The sequence below is a fragment of the Acinonyx jubatus genome, chromosome B2 (assembly GCF_027475565.1).
Source record: "Acinonyx jubatus isolate Ajub_Pintada_27869175 chromosome B2, VMU_Ajub_asm_v1.0, whole genome shotgun sequence".
Taxonomy (NCBI): domain Eukaryota; kingdom Metazoa; phylum Chordata; class Mammalia; order Carnivora; family Felidae; genus Acinonyx; species Acinonyx jubatus.
This window is the reverse complement of record NC_069385.1, coordinates 53,532,336-53,554,457: the sequence shown is the minus strand read 5'-3', so window position 1 is coordinate 53,554,457 and position 22,122 is coordinate 53,532,336. Positions and strand designations below refer to the sequence as shown.

General features: G+C 40.8%; 1 protein-coding gene across 4 annotated transcripts in view; it reads left to right on the top strand.

Annotated features, from left to right (window-relative positions):
• Window positions 1–22,122, top strand: part of FOXO3 (forkhead box O3) — a 126,595-nt gene that overhangs the window by 20,254 nt on the left and 84,219 nt on the right. The window lies entirely within an intron of this gene.

Sequence of the window (22,122 nt, the reverse complement as noted above, 5' to 3'; positions counted from 1 at the left end):
AATACTCTTATATCTGACACATTAAAAAAACAACAACACAGGATTAGTTTGGATTACAAATTCTTCTGCTGTTAGTAGCATACCTTTTCCTTCATGAAGCTCTGTCAGAGGCAACAGGGCTTGCTTGGGTACTGAGCTGCAGAGGCGTGGTGATCTGTTTCTTCCTGGGAATGGGGAGGCCAGACAAGTTACTTTTCTCAGATTCGCCAAGATTCTTGAGAATGATCAGGAAGGCAGGTTCAGATGTTGAGACATCAGAATGTTCACGCAGTGGTGGAGAAAGCTACATCGAGATACTTCTGTCTGGGGCCAGAGTTTGGAGGAGTGTCCTAAAAGTGCCATGAACACTGTAAGCAGCATTCAAAGTTGGACTCCAGGAGATTACTAGGGACTTCTAAGATCAGAAGTCAGTCAGAGACAGCTGGTGGGATGCTTCCCAAAGCTGCCACTGCTCACAGATGAAATGTGTAAATGTCTTCATTCACTTCCATTTTGTTTTTCCAAAAGGATGGGCCACTGCTTGCATGTTTTGGGCATGGGGAAAGAGGGGTATCTTGAAAAAATCCTGGTATCAAGGATGCATTTGCAGAGGAGTAAAGTATCTTAAGGAAGAGTCAGGCTCATAAGAAAAAGCCTGCCTGGCAGCAGTCTTAGAAGTCTTGGCTCCCAGCCCAAGGATGAGAGGGATCTGAGTCCTTAGCTCCTGTGGCCCAGATCTGAAGATGGTAACAAGGGACATCTGTCTGGTTGACCCCTCTTTCAAAATCCCTTCTCGGAGGCTGTAGAGGAGGCCTTTGGTTTTGAGGAGAAGGTCCCTCTGTTCCCTGACTTCTGCATGCTGCTGAACTGGGGAGAGTTGATGATGCTGGAAAGCTTTTATCCCCTCTCTCCGAAAAGGGCAAAAACCATTATATCTTCATCCTGCTTTGGTGCAAATGAGAGATATGTGCAGTCTCAGCCTTAAGGTTTACCCATCATTTTCATGGCTGTAACTAAAAGCTACTATTATTTGGCATATATTATGTGCCAAATACTGCTAAGAGTAGTATGCATATTAGCTCTTCCTCTTTACAGATGAGGAAACTGAGGTACAGGAATATTAAGTGACTTGGCTAAAACCATATAGTTGGCAAGTGATAGAGTTGAGATACCTGCGTCAGTATGTCTCTGCTTTGACTAAATTCTGAAATCAATAATTTATCTACTTTAGGGATTTTGATTTTATAATACTGCCTGAGACCTCACTGGACTGACGTCTCTCATTTGGGTTTAAGAGTAGAGAAAGGAGGGGAGTTTGCATGATCTTCTGTTAAAATTAAGACAGATGTGTTCTGCCTGGCCTGTCACTCTTTCAGAGCCCATAAAGAACAGGCTTGAGTGTTAAGTTGTAGACAAGCATTCATATTGAACACAACAGGCTTTTGTTTTATTATTATTATTTTTTAAAGATTTGCACTCCTGTGAAGTGTAATTATTCTTAGGGATGGGACTCTGCAAACTGCCTATTTTCTCCAGGTTGCAAAGCAGATATAAGTGATATTCCAAGAAGGGCGACCCAAGTCATATTTTGCAAATTGAGAAATGAGACACAGATGCTCTGACTTGAACTGCATCTAAACTTCCCTGTGACCACTGCTTTTTCTCTCTCCCTCTCCCCTGGGCAAGTGGAAGCAGCCCAGTTGTGTTCCACCACTTGGTGAATAGCTACATCTTTGTGGCCTGGCTTCGGAAGCCAGTGGATCATTTAGGTCTAGCTTTCATTCTTTTCTTGGATCTTTTTCACACTCAGGCCCAGGATATTGTGTGTGTTGGTTTAAGAAGATGAACTGAAGTGAAAAGGTGTTGAATTATGGAAGCATCAGGAGGAGGAGAAGTTGTAGAGGACATGGGTGAATACTTGATTGGCAAAGAGGGATCTAGGAACATGGGTGATGGCCCAGTAAAAATACATTGGCTGAAGCTGGATTGTGATGACCTATTAGCAATGGCTGGGTTTAGGACAATTTAGCTATTATGTAACTTCTTCAAAGAACATTATCAAACAACACATACATACTCTCAGATGATATTGTTAATAAACACATTTTCTGATTAAAATGTAAACAATTTGCTTTTAGTCTCTGCCATGGAACCATTGAGACTCCTTTGGGGAGAAAAGTGAACCACAGCAGTTCTTATTCTGGAAAGAAAAAGAGGAAAGCAAAGTTATTTGTGGTTCTGGAATGGTAAAAATGTAATAATGTTTTATGCTTTGATAGTGTCTTTCAGGGAGTTTAGAATTCTGAATAATTTTTTCTTAGTCAAAGTGGGAGAGGCATTCTTATGTAAACCCAATCTCACAAGGTCCCTGGTGCTTGAGGGGCCAAAGAAAGAGAGGAGAAGAGAAGGAAACTGTATGTGCCATCCTTTCCTCACTGTCACCTTGTCATGAAAAATGATCTGCGACTTGCCAAGACTTTGTTGAAAGAACTTGGTTGTCTGGTATTTCTCATCTGCATGAAAAATAAAGTGCTTCCATTTTTTTCTGAGATTAATGATAAAGATAAAAGTTTCTCAATACTTTAAAATATAGGCTGCGCTGTCTCTAAGAAAAAGCTTCCTAAGAGCAATTGAGGCTATTTTTTGAATATTTATTATACAAACAGAGTTTTCAATGTCCTATAGAGACAAAATACTTTCCTTGCACTTTTAACCCCCATGGGAAAAAGGAGAAATCAGCCTTCTTTGTGGGTTTGGTATAGGCCATTTATTTACTAGCTGCTTCAGCAAGTGCCTGCTAGCTTCTTCTGGATTAAAGATAGGGACTATCCTAAACATCTTGTTTTCCAGATGTAGGGAGCAGGCCCAGCAGGCTTGTGACTTCCCTAGAAGTAGTGAGTGTACATGAAGATGAAGCCATGTGCTAAATCCAAGATTCCCAGCTCTGTGTTCTAGCGGGAGACAGCTAGCTCTTCATCCAAGAAGTTGCATGGAGACCTTTATACCTTGTGAGAACTCAGAAACATCTCTTTCTCAGTCATTGATTAATATTTTTAAAAGAAGTTGGGGTTTTTTAAATGAAAATTTTGCATTCTGCATGTAAAATGTCCTGAAAGACCTAAAAGAAAATAAAGGAGCTGTTTGTAAGGTAATGCATTTACCCTATTTAATTTAATACCTTTCAGTTAGGTTTTTGTCATGTAGATGTGAGTGCCTCTTCTAGAAGAGGGTAAGGGGTGAGGTTCTTTGTTTTTTGAGGAGACCGTTTTCAGGACAGACTTGAAGTTTGGTTTCTCCTGTATATCAGGGACTCAGCTTTCCAAATCTGACCCAGAAAAAATAGTGCAGTAGGTCCATCCATTGTTACTCACTACCTGCATTAGGTGTAACTGGCCTCACTCCCGACTCTCAGTACCCAGACCACCCTTCCTGGCAGTCCCACTTTATGTACCTAACATTCCCCTGTCCATCTCACCTGGGCCTTGTTCCATGAGGGATTTTCCAGGGGAAGGACTGATATGAGAAACAAATTAATGCTAAATTGATGATGGAACCTCTGAGTTCCAGAACTAAAGGGCCTTGGTTGTCATCTGGTTTATTTTCTGGATGAGGAGATTAAGGATGAGAGATGTAAAGGAGCTTAGCTGAAAAGTGCATAGTGAGGCCACTCTTAGTTTTGAACTGCCTAGTGGTCACCCTAGTCACCACCACTTTTATGGAGGATGGCCTGCCCAGCTGCCTCATGGGGGTTTGTGAACATGCCCGTACCTGCCTGGACATGTTCCTCACTTCAAATACCACTACATTATTCCCTAGGGAGGAACAAAGCATTTTATTTCACCATGACCAGTGTGGAGGCATTCTATCGAAATATACCTGTGAGAGACTTTCTCAGGTGGCCAAATGTTGTCTTCTAAATCTCCAGACATTGAAGAATGATTGATTGGTGGCAGTCCTATAATCCAGAGTGATGAGGCCTGAATTTTCTGTGTAGTCGTAGAGGGTTGTAATTTGGGGTAAGAATTACATTGCATATAATGTTTCCAAGAATAAGTGACTTTGTGCCAGAGGAATGGGCACAGTTAGCTGGATCAATGGTTTTAATTATCAGCAGTTTGCTGCAAAAGAAATTTGCAGTCTTGATGCTAGACAGCTCATACCTTAAATGTGTTTGGTAGACTTGGATGTCTTTTATTGGGAATTAAGTCCCCAAAACAGTTTTCTGTAACTATTAAAGTCTGATTGATATGCTTAGCTCTTTTGATGGCATTGAAGAAATTTGGTAGTCTTTGGAAGGAGCCATTTCTTTGGCACTGAGAGCAAAAATGCCACTTCTAGTTGAAAGGTTTGTGGCAGATGGGATTTCTAATGCTGTGGTGTATATGTCCTTTACAGGTGAAATAACAATATGGCAAGTTATCTGAGTCAAACTCCTATAAACACATTTTTTTTTTTTTTTTAATAACAAAGTGGTTGGATGTTCTGGTCCTTCAACAGTGTATTGGTAGCAATGTTGCTAGCTTTTATAGCCTGGGCCAGGGTCTAGGTCTAACCCCAGGGTCCTCATGATGTACTTCTTTGGGGACAGGGCATAGGAGTGTGCTGCCTGGGCCACAGCCATGATTATTTATTCATCTGATTTATCCTTCTGCTTTCATTCAGCAAATGTATTGAAGTATTGAAGATCAAGATGGATGTAGAAGTAGGCATTGCCTTTGATGAGTTAGTTTATAGTGTGGTACACGACAGGAATGTACACATAGAAATGTGCAGCATTCTTGGGAGACAGCATTAAGGAAGGCCTCTATGGGCCCAGAATCTACCTTGCCTGGGAAGAAGGCAAGTCTTGCTGAGCCATGTGTCCTGGTACATATTTCTGCCCATCCTTCACTGTTTTCACTTCTGATAGTGAAATTTCTGTCAGTATAGTATGTTGTTGGAGTTCATTTTCTTTTGTTGATAAAAGTATTACAGTAATCAAAGAATTCCTTGCAGAACTTTTGCAACCCTCAAGGAAAAGTGATAAAACACAGACCCTGCCTGATAAATTGCAGGGTACAGGGAGGGGAGGGAGTTGTCCTTCCTTTCACTTTGGCTTTGCTGTTTGTTTGTGTAACCGTGAAAGAATACTGAGTCTGCTTTTTGTAAAGGAGATAACTTGGCTCATCCCTAACATGCAGAGTGTTGGGTGAGTTAATGAATGGAAGGCACGTAATAATATGTGGTACTTATGTAGTCTTTTGATGATTTCACCTAAAATCTTGCCATCTGGAAACTTGCATTTACTAGGATGCAGAGCCAATTTTGGATGATACTGAGTCCAGTGTGTATTTAAAGTGGTTTAGATTTTCATTTGGCTAAAATTTAGGAGGTTATGGACTAATAGAATAATAATGATTGCTTTTCCTAAGGAGACTTGAATAGCCTCCGAAGCACTCTAATGGAGATAAAAGGCAGGAATCTTATTCTGTTTCCTAGCCATGAAATTGAAACATGGTAGCCTGCTCTAGAGCTGGTCCTAGAGCTGTCTGTTTTGAAATGAAAAGTTGAATTCACAATCTATGGCTTTGGCTCTTGCTTTGCTACCAAGCATTGCTGACTGTAAAGTCTCTAAGCCACAAAGAATCTTTGTCATCTTAATTTTCCAGCTGGGGAAGAGATGTTTCCCACCTGGAATTTAAATTCTGCTGAAGGTGCCTAAATCCAAGCCTGATAAGATTGCAAAGCTGGTTGGGGCCACAGGCCCCTTGATTGGGGAACAGATGCTGACTGTTGAGTTTGGAGCTCAGTTGGCAGTGTCCATAGTTCCTTTGCTGTCTAGGGGGCCCCTGTGCACTTCCTCAGCACTTCAGTAGAATGAGGCTGGGCTCTTCTTCCCAAGACAGCTGAGAGCCTCTGCAAGGTGTGTCCCATGCTTTCCTACAATTTAGAGATGCCTTTTACCTCCCATTAGAGTGCTTTAAGGCTATTCAGGGTACCTTAGGAAAAGTGATCATAATTATTATTCTATTAGTCTACAGTCTCAAAGATTTTAGCCAAATGAATATCTAAACCACTTTAAATACACTTTGGATTCAGTATCATCCAAAGTTGGCTTCCATAGAGTGATGGAGTGTGCTGCTCCAGGCATCTGTGCCCTTCATTCTGGCTGCTGTCCTGACACATCCTTCAAAGTGCATGGGGGAGAGGTGAGGAGCACAGGCCTAGTTCTGCTTCTACCTTGTTCCCATACCACATTCTTAGCAGGTTCTGTGCTTTTTCACTGCCTCTAAAAATCATCACAGATCTGCCATTCCTGGATAGACCCAAACCTATGGAAAAGCAAAGACCATCTTCCCCTAAAAATGTTAATTTCAAATTGATGTTTGTTTATGCTCCTTCACTGTGGCAACTTACAAAAATTTATTCTGTATAAAAGGATGAACCTGAGGGTAAAGGACAGTGTAGTGCTTGATAGGTGCTACAGTCAGACCACAGACTCTGCTCTCGAGTTTCATAACAGCTGAAGCAAAAAGGGATATAAGATCAGCTTCCAAATTTATAATTGCTTTTAATAAAAACAGATCAGTTTCACAGAAGAACCATGACTTTTTCTGTTACTGAAAAGCTTTTTCTCTTAGGACATGCTAAACAGAACACTGATCTAATGGATGACATTCTCATATTTGAAATTTGGTTCTCTAGAGTAATGAGCCAGTCCATTTGAGCATTCTTTACTCAGTGGTTTATTTCTCTCTATCCAGCCTTGTAAATCCTTTTTTGACATACTAGGTGATTGGTTGAGTGTGTATGGCTCCAGACTTCGGAAGTGACTGGGACTTACATATGAAGCAATATGGATGAAGTTCTTTGGGAAAGTTCTCAGAGTTACACATGGAGAAAACCAAGGCAGGTGGGAAGACTGAGGAATCAGGAGAGATGGGTCGAAGGCAAAAGTCTTAGTATAAGGAATTGCCTGTCCCAAGAAGAAATAGCAGAGACTCAGCGGAAGGGGCTGGGGTTGAGGGGAATGCCAGGGAGCTGATGTGTAGTTGGTGCTCAGCACAAGTGCACTAGCATAGTCTAGCCTCCAGCAGGACTCAGGTGTGAGACAAGACTGGTTCTCAGGGAAGGGGCTAGGGAGTCATTAAGGGGCTAGGGAGTCAACATTTATTGAGCACCATCCTCACAGTAAACCTGAGGGTAAATCTTTTTTTGAGTTGCTGAGGAAGCTGAGGCTCAGAGTTGGGTCTGGCCCCTGATTGGTTCAGCAGGGGACTGGTGTGCCCAGTGGATCAAGCTCACCCAGGTTCTGAGGGGCAGAGTAAATACAGACCCAGACTGCCCACCCCACCTTCTCCTTCCTCCTTCCTCCTCCTCCTCCTCCTCCCCCCCTCCTCCTCCTCCTCCTCCTCCTGTCAGAGGTCTCTATCACTTAGGATAGTTACTCAGGGCTGAAGCTTCTCCTTGGGCAGAATTGGTCCCCAGACTGTTCAAGGGAGTGGAGTGAGGTGGTTCCATTGAGGGCCATTAGATGTAGGGATTGGTGGGAATGGGTGTCAGGCAGCACTAGGAAATTTGAGTGCCCACCTGTGGTGCGTATATTTTGCTACTTCATAGAAACATGTATATACAGTATATGTGTGTGTATATGTGTATACACACACACACACACACACACACACACACACACACACACACACACACACGATTCCTCAATTTGCCTTTGAAGTGAAAGCTGTGGCCCAGTGCTGCCCTTGTTTTTTCTCCCCTCCATTTTAGGCCAGTCCACGTTCCTGCAAACAGACAAGGCATTGTTTAAAGTACAATGTACTCTGCTGCTTTTGCATTGTCATCAGAAACCCTTGACAAAATGTTTAATTTCTCTCTGAGGTTATCTGCGCTTAGTCGACTTGCCTAATGGTGCATTTGGTTCTGAAACCTGGAACTTTTGCCCACCTGTGTTGCATTAAGTCTGTCATAGGACACAAATACTTTTATAGAAAAATTAAGGATTCCTGCATTTTGAGATGACTCAGACCAGTATTTCCAAACTAGTAACGTTAACTAGGACACACGCCGGAGAAGGGCTTCCTCTCCCGCCCCTGCAGCCTGTTGCTGGTGCCATCCTTGTCAGACCTCCTATACAGTAAAAAGAAGGGACCTGCCTCCTCAATGTAGGGTTCCATCTTACAATGGAGACTATTTAAGGCAGCCTTAACATAGTTAAAGCTCTAATTGTTGTGATGATCTAACCAGTTGCATTCCTTGTGACCTCATTTAAGAACATGTTTTGATAAATTCAACAAAGGTAGAGATGATAGGTGTGAGTTGTTTTTTGAGTAAATTACTTTTGAGCTATACTTTAATATATTTTGAAAGTTCAATTTATGTTTCTTTGCTGCATTTGGGCTTATTCTTTTGGTGGTATGCTGGTTCATTTGCATGGACCATTACCTGGATATAACAGTATTACTTTTTTAAGCTAAACTATATGAAAAATTAAGATTTAACAAAAATATATAAGCTGAGGTTGTTGTACAATCATTTCTTTAATGAGCTGTTACATTTTAAAGAATCAGAGTGTAGAAATTAAGTTATAGTCAACTTTACAAGAATATATTATACAAAATGAGATATATGTGTATAGACGCACAACAACTTCCTCTTTCTGATCAGAACTGCTTCTATTTTATATCTGTATATTCCTTAGTCCCTCACCCTCACCCCAGAGATGCAGGATAAGAAGAAACTTAGAATATCAAGACACACTGAGACTGTCTTTGTGGTGAGTCAAGATGCAGTGTCCTGCTAGCTGGGAAACCATGGTGTGGGCCTCTCAGAATATAGTAGGCTGGAGAAACAGAGAAAATACAGCTTGACTGGGTCTTGCCCTCACACTCAAAACCTCAGCAGGATGCTTTCGGCTCTGCTGGGATTATTTTCTGCAACTAGGCAAAAACAAAACAAAACAAAACAAAACAAAACAAAAAAAAAGCAAGAAAGAAAGAACACAGTTTGTTCTGGTGGGACTGGAAAATGGAAAAACTTGAAGGAATATTTAAACAGTTTTTGATGGAAAGTAATGATAGTATCTTAGTTCCTTAGCATTTATTAAGTAAACATAATGTTGTAGGTTCTGCAGTAGAACATTTAAAAATTGACATTCCTGAGGCTATTTTCTAAGACAGGAAAGTCAAACCTGTTTTGGGTCTGGCGGAGTTGGAGCAGTTTGATGCAAATGTGTCTTGAGAAAAATGGGCGGCTTCTAAGTGGCTGTGTGCTATTCCTGTGGACCATTCCACATGTAGCTGTTTTCCATGTTCCAGCTTTACTTAACTTTTTCAGAAAATTATTGTTTTTGAAAAAAAAAAATCTAACTGGTAGAAATACAGGCTGTATTTAAACTGGACTTTGTAATTTTTCCTGGTCACACGCAGCCCACATTTTGGAGCTTCATGACGTAAGTGCCCCCTGACTGGGAGTCGAGAGTCTTGACTGACCAGGCCTTGGCTGCCCCGGGGCCGTACAGACGCCTGCATAACCCGGATCCTTGTTTACTTCCTCTTCAAGTGCTGGGGACATTTAGTACTAAGAGGGACTGTGCGCCTCCACAAGCGCTGCCGCCAGCGTTCTCTCAGCCCTGCCATTCCTGACTGTCTTGGAAAGTGCCTCATCCGTGAGGCAGGCTTTTGTTCTTCGAGTGCAGCCATCCGTCCTTCTCCAGATTCCAGTGAGGACCTGCAGGCCCACTCCCCTGCACTCTGGCAGCAGAAACTCAGTTTTAACTGCTATTAACTTTAAGAGCAAGAGGAGGAATCAGGCAGGGGGTGGATCTTGCTAGAGCCAGGTGGCTGGCTCTACTGCACCAGATTCTGTGACTAATATTTGGGAAAGCGGTGCTCTGTTTAGACACTTATGGGAAATTTTAGGGGCTTTTGGATTGTACAGTGTTGCCTAATGTGGACTCTAAGACACAGCCTTCTAATTGTGAGTAAAAAAAACTTTCATACTGAATATTAGGCTGAAGTGATCCTTTGCAATTTCGTGAAAAATCAAAAGGACATTGCCTGGAAAGAAACTATTGTAAAATGAAGTGGCAATTTTTTTTCCCAAGGAAACTTTTCACCTTCTAGAGATTTATTCTTAATCAAGGGATGTCATGTTCTGTACAGTGTCATAATAAAAACTCTTAAGCGTTGGTATTCAGACAACAACAGGCACAGATGTGTAAAGTTAAATGTGAAGACTGCAACTCATTGATAGGATTTAATTTCTGTGTGTGTTTTTGTTTTAGAGCCAGAGCTCTAAACAGGGGAGAGGGGCAGAGGGATGGGGTGAAAGAATCACAAGCAGGCTCCATGCTCATGCTCAGAGTGAAGCCTGTTGTGGGGCTGGATCTCATGACCCTGGGATCTTGACCTGAGCCACCCTGACCATCAAGAGTCTAAAACTCAACAGACTGAGCCACCCAGGAACCCTAGTGGTTTTCTTTTTTGAGGGATAATACTCAAATTAGAGGAAAAGAAAGAGGTAATGGATAGACAAAATCAAAGTACTTATTTAAAGACTGTAACAGCCAAGAATTATGAATGGAGAATTGAGACTGATGTTTCTGTCAGAATTTTGGATGCCATGTTCATAAATTATATTATGGTTCAAAAAATACACAACTTTTCTCCTTTTAGTCTTGGGATGATTGCTTTTTTATGAGACTCCTGTTACAGCTTTCAGACTGGAGGGTACATTACAGCTCATTCTAGGTCAGCTGCCTCATTTGATAGAAAAAGAAAACTGAGGCCTAGAACTTGGTGGTAGGCTCAGTGCACCCAGCTGGTTAGTTGGGCAGTGTGGACAGGAAGTAGTCTTCTCAGTCCAGGCCTTTTGGTTTAGAAGATGCTGCTGCCTGCCTTTGTGACTGTTATAAAGACCTGCTTCGTCATGGGTAGGGCAGTGGGGGCTGAGGGTACAGAGATTTCCTTTGCTTCTAAGGATTAGAGTTTCTCATTTCACAGGTGTGGCTGGGACTCACTGGGAGATCTTGAGAAACTTTTTTTTTTTAAGTTTATTTATTTTGAGAGAGAGCACGCATAGGCAAGTGCATGAGCAGGGGAGGGGCAGAGAGAGAGAGAGAGGGAGAATTCTAAGCAGGTTCCACACTGTCAGTGCAGAGCCCTACACAGGGCTCAGGCTCATGAACTGCAAGATCATTCATTGCCTGAGCTGAAATCAAGTCAATGCTTAACCGACTGAGCCAGTTTCCAGGTGCCCTGAGAAACTCTGTTTTTAGCTTTGTACCCAACAATTGGATAAGAGTGGTCCGTTAACATTCAGAGTATAACCATGTCTGTGATAGACAGGCAGCTATCCTAAAGCTAAGTACCATGTGAGAGATGTACATTATATCTGTTAGGACAGTGTTTCCCAAATTGTATTCTTTTGAAAATAATAGTAGTCTTCATGGTTTAGGTTAGGTTAAACAAAATTTAAATCAGAACCATATTAAATTATAGTCCTTAAGTTCACTTTTCGGTCAGACTTTCAGGAAGTAGTACATGAAAATTTACTTGGAGAGTTTCCTCATAGTTCTTCAGTAGTTTGGAATGACATCTTGAGCTGGCAGTAAACAAAAATGTTAGGTTATTGTTTTTCTTTCCATTGAACAAGTTATTGTATAGGGAGGTGAAACAAAACAAAACTTCATGTTCCTGAAGCCAAAGGTTTTGTGGTCTGCACTTCATATAGTTTATGGGTTCCAGTTACCTTGAGAAAAAGAAATAATGGTGTTCTTAAAAAGTTTTATGTATGTGTTTTAAAGTCAGTCATTGCTGCTTTTTTGTTTTATTTTTTATTTTATTTTTAATAAAATTTATTATCAAGTTGGCTAACATACAGTGTATACAGGGTGCTCCTGGTTTTGGGGGTAGAGTCCCAGGATTCATTGCTTACATATGACACCCAGTGCTCATCCCAATGCTGTCTTTTTGTTTTAAAAAGGTTTGGAAAATTGTGTTATATTGATACAAAGGGAATACTATTCAACAATAAAGAGAAACCATTGATATAAAACATCAATGAATCTCAGCAACATGCAGAAGAGTGCAAACTATTTGTTCCCATTTATATGAAGTTCTAGAAAAGGCCCAACTAACCCATGGTGACAGCAGATCAGTGATTGCCAGGGACTGTGAGTTGAGAGGAGATTGACTGCAATAAGGGAACTCTGTAGAGAGATGAAATGTTCTATATCATTACTGTGGTGGTTACACTGGTGTATACATTTGCCAAAATTCATCTAACAGTATGCTTAAAATGGGTGCATTTTTTGATGTTAAATTACACTTCAGTAAAGTTGATTTACGAAGAAAAGTTCAGGAAAGGCTATGGTTGGGGATTTCTTGAAGAACAGATACTACATTTTGGCCAGTTTTTTTTTGTTTTTGTTTTTGTTTTTGTTTTTTTTAGCACTGGGCACTGAAAGCCAGGCCCTTTGCTTTCATGTTTCTTCAGCTATCTTTTTATTCATGATTACACGAGAGTCTTAACACCTTTCTCTTTTGCCTCCCCCATCCTTTCATGCTTTGAGCAATAGAAATTCTTTTCTTTGAGGAAGAAAAGAAGTCCTTGTTAGTAGCAAGCAAGAATGAACTTTAAATTCACCTGAAATTATTTTTCAAGTAGGAGGTTCCGTAAGCATTGCTGGCCTTTTGGAATGGAAGTGTGTGGGAAAAGGGTGTATGTTCCTCAGATAATTGTGCTGTGGTTCCTCACACTTGTGTAAGCTTCTGTGTGAATGCTAAAAGTGTCATGAATTGTGCTTCTGGCATTTGTCTGCCACAGCTGGGGCTTCAGGTTGCACATTTGTTGTGGTGTCAGAGTCAGAAGCATTATTTGAGAGGCTGTGCAGTAGTCATTCAGTGGGTAAGTGGGGGGATGAGGGGTCTCCGTGCTTTCACTGGCCTCCAGTCTTTAATCTCAATCTTGACACCATTAGAAACTTGAGAGGGCCTTTCTCTAGTGTATCCTCAGAGAAATGTGTGAATGCTTGGGAAAGTATAATTTAGTGGGTTATTTGAACATGTAGGTATCAGGAATATTGTTGAGTGTTTTTAAAGTTCAAGTCTTCCGTGTACAGTCAAGGTTAACCTCTAAGAAAGAACTAGCATGTTCTTAATGGATCATGTTAGCTGGATTTGGTCCAAGTGTTTTTTTTCTTAGAAGCGAGGATTACACTTTATAGTAACAAGATGTTCCTTTATTTCCTAGTTTATCAAAAGATGTTGATTGTGAAATAGGGTGTGCAGATATTTTAGATCTTACTGTTTTTAAATAGATGAGCTTGAGAGACTGAGTAAAGGTTGTGGCAGAAGGTTAACTGTGCCTGAGGAAAGCTAAATAATTGGGGGGTGGGGAGGGAAAAGTAAATATTTTTTTCCTTTGCTATGTATTTCTTTTGGACATCTTTAGGTTTTGTGTTTGTGTTTTGTTTGTGTTAACTTGGACTTTTCTTAAAACTGCTAAAGCAAAGAGAGGAGAGATGGCACAAAGCTGTATGTGGATATTCTTCCCTCTTGTTTTTTCCCCTCCTAAAACAGTTGTTGGCAAATTAATTTCAAAAGTAGGGGGCTGGGAAGGGGCAGCTTGAGATACTTAGATTGATTTAAGCTGTGTTTTTTACAAAATGAGAACAGGTAAAGTTTGCAAAGCTTCAGAGAAGAAAAGAGAGTCCCCGTTCTCTTTTTTCTTCTCAGGGGAGTTGTAGAATATCAGAAGCCTGTTTCATACTCCTAAGGTTTAAATGCCAAATGGAGAAAACAAAGCTGCCAAGTTACTGGAATTTTGGTTCTTTATTAACAGAATAAAGGTATGAAATGGCCTCATGGATTGTAGTAGCATCATCCATGTTCCCCAAAGGTTTCTGTGAGGCAAGACGCATCCAGTTACTTCCTTTCCTCCTTCCCCACATCAGTCCCATTTCCCTCTTTGCGCTTGCCTCCCTCTCTGGCCCTCTTCTTCTTTTGGCTTTTTGCCATACTGTTTTTGAATTACTGCTTTCTAAACTCCCAAGAATGTAGATGGCACATCCGAACCCTGCCTCCTTGGTGGTGGCCCCTGGCTTCTGTGCCCCCTTGAGTCCCTTGGGCCTCTGGGTCTGGCATGGCGTGTCCCAGTGACTCAGCCAGTGTAGGAGTTCAGGACAGCCCAGCCTCTCATCCCCAAATCTGGCTTTGTTGAATCTGGCAGAGCTCCAGCTCTTTCCAAACGGACTCCTGCCTGCTCTATGCAGTGAGAGAAGAATGGGCTTCACCTGAGGAGTTTTGTGGGCAGCTCTCTTCCTTTGTGTGCTCCTGGAAGCCATTTCAGAACCTGTATGAATGGTCTGTAGTGGCAGGGAAAGGATGTAATTTTTGGTGGAGACCTTTGTGATCCAAGATATCTTCACAGTGGTTCCCCAGACAGCACTAGCAAGAACTGAGAGTTCAGTTTATCCTCCCGATATCTTAATGTCGTACTCAAGGACAGATTTTTTGGGGGGTGGGGTGTGACTTCCACCCATCCCACTCACCCATCCCTCAGGCAGCTGGGTTTTGTAAACTCTTGTCAAGCCACAAGTTCTTGAGGCCAAAAGCCTCCTGCTTATTTTTTGTTGAGTTTATAGAGGTGTGCGTATATAGTGTTTCTAGGTAGTGATGTGGAATGCAAATAGAGTTTTCAGGAATACTGAAAATACTTCTGGAGAAGGAGGTAAAGTGAAAATGCTTTCTTTTTTAAGATTTTATTTACTTTTAAAAAAATGCTTATTTTTGACAGAGAGAGAAAGTATGTGTGAGCAGGGAGGGGCAGAGAGAGAGGGAGACAGAGGTTCTGAATCAGGCTCTGTGCTGGCAGCCGATGTGGGGCTCAAACTCATGAATCGTAAGATCATGGCCTGACCCAAAGTCAGATGCTTAACTGACTGAGCCGCCCAGGTACCCCCTAAGATTTTATTTTTAAGTAATCTCTACATCCCAACATGGGGCTCAACTTAAAACCCCGAGATCAGAACCCACTGACTGAGCCAGCCAGGCACCCCAAAAATACTTTTAATTGTAACTCACCTCTCAAACTCTTCTACTTAAAGCTGAATTTAGCAATATAGAAAAACTTTGGGCTTATTATGTTGAATTAATTTTCCAGGTATGGCCATTGTATGAGTAACAATGTAAGTTTTTGTTATTAAAAAACTCAATACAAGCTATTGGGTACAGGGGACCCTTTTGCCCTTTTATTATTTGATGTTCTCTCTGCCTTAGAAATATGCTTTTTTTGGAGGAAAGGCAAGTTTGTTCATACAATTCCCAAAGGTTGGTTATTTACTCTAGAAAAGAGTTTAAAAAAAAATTTTTTTTAACATTTATTCATTTTTAAGAGTGAGAGAGACAGAGCATGAGCGGGGGAGGGGCCGAAAGAGAGGGAGGGAGACACAGAATCTGAAACAGGCTCCAGGCTTTGAGCTGTCAGCATAGAGCCTGATGCGGGGCTTGAACTCACGGACCGCGAGATCATGACCTGAGCTGAAGTCGGACGCTTAACCAACTGAGCCACCCAGGCGCCTCTACTCTAGAAAATTAACAAAAATGGAAACTTTATAGAATCTGCCTTCTTAATGTCTCTTATTCCTAAGACTTAGGGTAAAACCTACTTTTCTGTTTGTAGCAATTGCTGTCTAAGGGAGCTTTTTGCATGCACATGAAATAGTGACCTCTGTAAGACCACATGATATGAGGGAGCTGCTGGTGTTAACAGGCCAAGTCACCATTGTACCTTATTAGTGATAAGCTTCATATTTCTGCTGGAAATTGGTTTTGCATTAATGAGCCAAGTATAGAACATTTTGATATTCCAGTAAAATAAATATTTTAATCGTGACAGCCCTGTTCCCCATCATTCTGTCAGACCCTGTCTAGACTTTGTTTCCTTCCTCCTGTCCTTGTTGTATAAACTTATCCTTATTTTTTCTTCCTGAAATGTTCACTTACTTTGAAGAATGCCCCCCCAAACTTATAATCTGTCAGTATGTATTATTTTACCATAAAGATCAAAAGCGTGATTTTTTAAAAAATTTTTCCTCTCCATTCAATTATCCCTTAGCATTAAAAGCACTTTTATAATACCACGTTTGCTCTTTGCTATTTTGAGAAATAATTGACCCCTTTGAAAAAGTTTTACTGCCCATCTCAGAAAAATGTGGTTACATAAGACATTTTGCATCTGATTTGCATATGATTTCAGAGGTTTAAGGACCCTCTAAATCCCATCCTTGGCTCCTGGTTAATATTCTAAGGGGCTCCTGGTAGCTCCAGTTAAGTGTCTGACTCTTGATTTTGGTTCAGGTCATGACCTCAGGGTCATGAGCTCAAGCACCGAGTTGGACTCTGCACTGGGTGTGGAGCCTGCTTAAGATTCTTTCTCTCTGCCTCTACTGCTCACACTCACACTCTCTCTAAAAAATTAAAATAAAATAAGATAAATACTGTAATTAGGAAAATCGCTCAAATAAAAGTAGTAATACGGACTCAGAGATATGTGGAGAAAATGTCCAGATTACTTAAAAGTTACAGGTTGGGGCGCCTGGGTGGCTCAGTCAGTTAAGCATCTGACTTCGGCTCAGGTCATGACCTCACGGTCCGTGGGTTCGAGCCCCGTGTTGGGCTCTGTGCTGACAGCTCAGAGCCTGGAGCCTGTTTCAGATTCTGTATCTCCCTCTCTCTCTGACCCTCCCCTGTTCAAGCTCTGTCTCTCTGTCTCAAAAATAAACGTTAAAAAAAAAAGTTACAGGTTGTTGAAGGATGAACATCTCAGGTATCTTCTGTAAGCAGGGAAGGAAAATGTTTGCGAAGGAGTGGGAAAGTTTAGACAGGAAATGGACATCAGAGATAGGAGCACTGAGAAGGGATGTTTAGGGGAAAGAGAGAGGTAAATGTGCACCTGTTCATAGGCAAAATTGTAGGAAGTTTGGGAGGAGAATCTAGAACCCTTAGACTGTTTCCACATTTTATTTAAAAAGAGATCTGTCGTTCAGTGAGTTTAGAAAATACTTAATATGCTATTGCCCTTTAGGGGCTTCAAGACATGTATCTGCAGGTTGAAGTTCCCGAGAAGCCCTGCAGTAAAAAACAGAACAAACAAACAAACAAACAAACAAAAAAACCTGTTTTACATAGTTGAACCCAGCATATCCCAAACAGCTTTGGGTCCAAAGGATTTTTTTTTTTTTTTTAATGCAGAAAATAGTTATCAGCAGAACACACTTTGAGAAGTGAAATGCTTGGACTAGATAAAGTAGTCCTTTCTGACTTTTTAGAATCTGAGGTGTGGACGATGTCCTGAACGGCAATAAGCAGAGGGAATCCCAAAGGACTGGAGAGAAAATTTCACTTGGAGGTGGCAGCAGCTAAGTGAGCCATGCAGTTGTGCCTTCATTTGCCCCAGAGGAGGGAGTGCTGGAATGTGGGTGATGCTGTTGGGTATGTTGAGAGCCGTGTTGGGCTGTGTGTAGCTCAGAGGTTGTGTAAGTTCTTACTGTGGCTACATGAGAAAGAGAGGCAGACTCTTTGGGTTGAGCCATTAGAAACAGTGTCACCCTAGAGATTCACTCTTTCAACTTCTTTGTCCCCATTAATCCAGAGCCCACCAGGCTGATAATAGGTAATGGGGCTTAGGCATAAAAAAATTGGTTGTGATTCTGAATGTGGAAGGCATTTTCCTTTTTAGCTGTGAGGATGGTCATTTAAGAAAAATTGCTTTCTTTATTAAACAAAATCCTTGTGCTGTCTTTAATTGGATCAGGACATCTCTGAGCTGCCTTGTGGTGTTCATACCCATTCTAGATAATGACTTTGTGAAATAAGGGACTCCGTGGGCTAAATTAAGCTAGCAGTGCAGGGCAAAGGGATACTTTGATACCATTATGCATTGTTATCAGTTCCCTGAGCCCAGCATTCTCTTGGTTAGATACTCCATGTTTAATATGTTTCAAGGAATTTTTTTACACAGATATTCTGTAGTATTAATAGGCTTTGGTGGCTCATACTGTAGACCTTTATGTGGCTGAGTCCAGCCGCAGCGTGTGCAGTGGGCAGAGAGCTATTTCAGGAACAAACCTGTTTCCTCTAATTTTTAATAAGCACTTAGGCCTGCCTGACTCTTCAGATGTATCACAGAGTCCATCACATGCCACCTACTAGAGTACTAAAGAGGTCCTAAAATTAGAATTTATGTTTTGGTTTTTTTAAGTTAGTGATTCTTCTTCCTTTGCTGAAACTACTTACAGTCAGCCATATTTGTTAAATAATCTCTTCTAAGTCTGCAAATTCTAAGATGGAATTTTTGAGCATTCTAATCAAGCAAGAAAAAATTTTAACAAAAAACATAGTTCCCCTCATGGAGTTTTGAGGTTCCCAATTATTTAGTGGGGCATATATTTTCCTTTAAGGATCCAATTCCCATGCAGTTCATAACATACCATGTTGTACATGTATGTATATTACATATACAAATCCTATTGCGTAATCTACTGGAATCCTTGCCTTCTTCCTCTTGACCCTCCCTTCTCCTATCCCTCCCAATTTAGGGAGGGAAAAACCCCTGTGCTTCTCTCAGTCTGAAGTCGTCTTTCAGCCCCAGAATTGTGTTCTTCAGACTTTCTTCATCTTTACTTGAGTCACCTCAGTTCCAGAGGAGGAATGGATTGATTGGCTGAATTCTGCTGACTTGTTGCTGCCCAGCTCTGCTGATACGGACGTTCGTAGGGTGGGGATGACAGGGGATTACCAAGCACTTGCTGAGTGATAAACTGAACTGAGGCAACCACAAGCAGGATGTGCACAAAAGAGCCACTGGGACACACTGACCCATTGCTCTGAACCAGCTGTCTGTGCTGGAGCCTGCTGGGAAACAGGGCAGGAATCAGGAGCTTTCTCTCGAACAAGTTAAGTACAACATGAGTCAGAAGCATAATTCCAAAAGGTTTTGGGGCTGTCCAGATTTGGTGGTGGGAGCAGGGAGGGAGAAGTGTCACACATTCTGTGGTGATTGACTTACTGGAAATTCACCATCATGGAAACAGAAATTTAGGGAAAGAATTCTTAACATGTTCTGGGAAGGCTCCCATTCATGGGATTGGTTTGGCAGACAAATGGCTTCCAGGAATGCCAACCAGAATTATATAGCAAGATGCAGATGGTTGATAGTCTCTTTTCCTGTTACTGCAACCTGGTGGTGGTTGGAGACTTCGACTTAGGGCAGGAGCCCGCTGTCTTCACACATGACCCTCCACCTCCTTCACTTTTGGCTTCTGATGACCAGGAAGGAATTTCTCAAATTCTCATCTGTGCATGTTCTTTATCCCATTTCTTTTTCGATGTAATTAATAAAAAGATTACTAGTAATTATTATATAAGAAACTTGAGGTGCACACTGAGTTCATTAGAAACTTGGATGAGTGCTGTTTGCTCATTGCTAGATTAGAATGACTATTAATGCAAGTTGCTTTATTCCCTGTCTTCCTTCTTCCTTTTCCCCTGTTGTTATTCTAGGTAATAAGTAAATGACCCTTCTGAACTGAAACAGATACAGGAGTGTTCTTTAAAAACATAACCTTTTTTAATGGGGATTTTCTCTTTAGACAGGGAAATTTTATATAAAAGAGAAAAATATAATCCTTCTGGGTGTACTAACTTTGTTGCTTATTCTGGGACCAAAAATAAATTAATTTCTATACTGTATGCTCTCAGCTATGCCTAGGATAGTGTGTGTATATGTCTGTGTGTATGTGCGCATATTACAGCCATAGTTTGTGGATTTACATTTTGAACACAATTATCTCTTATTTGAATGGTGTTCGGTAGTCAATAGTCAAGCACCATAAATAGTTTAAGATTATAGACTTCTCATAATGACCTTTCACCCAATATGTTCCATCCTCTGGAACTCAATGGGAATGTTATACTTTCTCAGAGATGCTTCTAGTCTTTTTCCTCATCATCTGCCACAAAAGACTTTCCCAAGTTTGATGTCCCAACCTTTTATTGCAGTTCAGTGGATTTACTTTTCTAGAATCCTTCTCATTTTCCTTAAAAAAAAAAAAAAGCAAAAAACCCCCACTTAGTACATTAAAATCTGACTCACAAACTTAGAAATGCTTTAAAATAGATATATTGAGAAGTAAGCCCACTCTACATCCATTATGTACAGTTGTTTCTGTTAAGGGCTATCCCATTTCTTCAGACAGATTCCAGCGTCTTTCCATCTCATTTATTCTTGACTGTCGATGTAGATTGTTCCATTTCACTTTTCAATTCAGAATAGAATACAGATGTTATAGGTATTCTATAGAGTAGAATAGAATGTAACCAAATTCCAACATTGGGTGGCCAGTTCTTTCCTTCCATGTGAATCTGAATCAGCCTTCTGTTTGGGCAAGATTTGAGTTACTGGTCAGCACAACTTGCCCCTAGGTATTCCTGTGTTTTCAAGACTTTTGAGGGGTAAGCCATTCACTTACTTACTTTATTTTTTATTGAGCTATAATTGACATATAACATTGTATTAGTTTTAGGCATACAACATAATGACTTAATATGTGTAGATTGCAAAATGATTACTGCGGTAAGTTTAGTTAACATCCATCACTACACATAGTTACATTTGTTTTTTCCTTTAAGCCATTCACTTCAAGAGTACTGTCAAAACCTAGTTGTGTTACCTGGGAAGACCAGTTAACACAAGTTGGTGTTCCATAGATAAAAGCCTTTAAAATTTATTTCCTTTTAGTATTAGGGTATCTGTGTTGATTGAGAAAAATTTGAAAACTACAAATTGCAAAAATGAAGAAAATAAAAATCACCTATAATTCTGCAGTTTATTGTGAACATTTCTTTGTGCTTATTTCTTGGTTTGGTTGACTGGGATTATGTATTACACCTATAGCTTTAACACCTGGTTTCTCCTTTAAGCCTCGGGAACTTGGTAGTTTGATATCTTGACTAATTTTCATAAGGGAGGAGGGATTATAGAGACTTTTCCATGTCACTAAATAATTGTTAATGATTTCATTTTTAAAATTTAAATGTCTGGGCGCCTAGGTGTCTTAGTCAGTTAAACGTCCAACTTTGGCTCAGGTCATGATCTCGCCATTCGTGAGTTTGAGACCTGCGTCGGGCTCTATACTGACAGCTCAGAGCCTTGAGCCTGCTTCAGATTCTGTGTCTCCCTCTCTCTCTGCCACTCCCCCATGCTTGCTTGCTCGCTCTCTCTCTCTCTTAAAAATAAACATAAAAAATATTTGAACATAAGTTTTTCTCTGGGATAAATGCCCAATGACTTCATTTTAATGATGGCATAATATTTCCTTTGTATGACATTGTTTTTCATTGTATAGAATAAATATGTCATTTATTTAGTTGGTTATTTCTAGATGGATTAAGGCTCTTTTCCCTCCAGTTTTTTTACTGTTGTGAGTACACTGATAAGAAACTTATAGGTAAGCCTTAAAGCACATCTGCTTTTTTTTTTTCTAGAAGTGGAATTGATACCTCAGAGTGCGCAGAATTTTAAAACTTTGTTTTTTTTTCTCTAATATCTCTGTCCTGTTAAAATTCTACCAGCAGTGTATGAAAGTGCCCATTTACCCATTTCTCATACCTTTGCCAACACAGAACATTATTACTTTCAAAAAATCCTTGTTAATCTCTACCATACCCCCCCCTCTAGCCACATACACTTACAACTTAACTCTTTTCCAGTCCCACTTAGCCTAAGAAAATCTTTCAGAATAATGGAAGTACCATTAAAATCTTATCTTTATATTAAGTTTGGGACTCTACTGAAGTGGTTTTGTAGAGCCTCAGTGGATTTGTTATAAGATGGGTACAGAGGGGTGCTTGGCTGGCTCAGTTGGTGAAACAGGGGACTCTTTTTTTTTTTTTTTAATTTTTTTTTTTTTTTGATGTTTATTTTTGAGACAGAGAGAGACAGAGCATGAACAGGGGAGGGGCAGAGAGAGAGGGAGACACAGAATCTGAAACAGGCTCCAGGCTCTGAGCTGTTAGCACAGAGCCCGACGCGGGGCTCGAACTCACGGACCGCGAGATCGTGACCTGAGCCGAAGTCGGCTGCCCAACC